Source organism: Cydia fagiglandana, chromosome 22 (genome assembly GCF_963556715.1).
Source record: "Cydia fagiglandana chromosome 22, ilCydFagi1.1, whole genome shotgun sequence".
Lineage (NCBI taxonomy): Eukaryota > Metazoa > Arthropoda > Insecta > Lepidoptera > Tortricidae > Cydia > Cydia fagiglandana.
In genome coordinates, this window is record NC_085953.1 from 6,408,665 (window position 1) to 6,409,731 (window position 1,067).

Sequence of the window (1,067 nt, forward strand, 5' to 3'; positions counted from 1 at the left end):
GACTGCCCATGCATTAACTTTACAATGTAACAACACATTATATTCCCTAAGGCGTGATATTCTCATTATACTAACTAGAAAAATCTTTACAAGCTCCTACGTGAATCAACTGTGCACTTCAAAACACGACTTTGTAACGGTGACATAAGTTTAAAATTCCAATAAACAGGTTTTTTTATTATGGCTTTGCATAAATTATCCTTCAAGCTATTTTTATCGGTGCTGAAACAACCCAATTGCTTTTATATTACGTATTCGTGATGCAATCGTTAGGCCGCTTACGTAGTTTATGGTGGAAGGCGATAAAGAATTTGGACGCGGTTCAATATGCCCGGATAGCTCAGTCGGTAGAGCATTGGACTTTTAATCCAAGGGTCCAGGGTTCAAGTCCCTGTTCGGGCGGTATTTTTTATATACATGGAATATTACTTAAAACCACGTTAAAATTACGTTAACCGCTACTTGATTGACATTTGTTACTTAATCAAAATATTTAAAAGGAGACAATACCTACTCTTCGGTACAGTGTGTATATTTTATTTGTGCGAGCTCAAGGCACTGATATTAAAATGAAATAATGTATTCTATTTCCTTTATTAGGTATTAATTTTTGAATACGCTTCAAAAGGATTATACTATTTTTTTCGCAAATATTAAATATTCCCGAGTTAGCCCCTGTGAACACTTAAAATCAAATTAATTAGTTACATAATTCAGTAATCAGTATTTTTATTGCTTTCACAGGAAAACTCTTCTAAGGATGCAGATTTTAATGAGTAGTTTAGTTATATGTACGTATAAACTGGAATTTATTATTACCTATGTTATTTAATAAAGGAATTAAACGGCCTTATGGTAAACGAAATAAATGGTTATTACTAACTAATATTAATAAATTTAAAGATGACTAAATGAAACAACTAATTTAAATGTAGTTAAGTGTATTAGCAACGTTGGTACATGGGATTACTGGATAATACTGTCGTGGAGTAAGTAACATGTAGAACACACCGCAACAATTACATACAGTGTTCGTTAAATATCATTAGTAAAAAAGAATTATATCA

At 31.7% G+C, this 1,067-nt stretch overlaps 1 non-coding gene across 1 annotated transcript; it reads left to right on the top strand.

Annotated features, from left to right (window-relative positions):
- Positions 1-329: 329 nt before the first annotated feature.
- On the top strand, positions 330-402 carry Trnak-uuu (transfer RNA lysine (anticodon UUU)). The gene has a single exon. It is a non-coding gene; the product is annotated as a tRNA-Lys (tRNA).
- Positions 403-1,067: the final 665 nt, after the last annotated feature.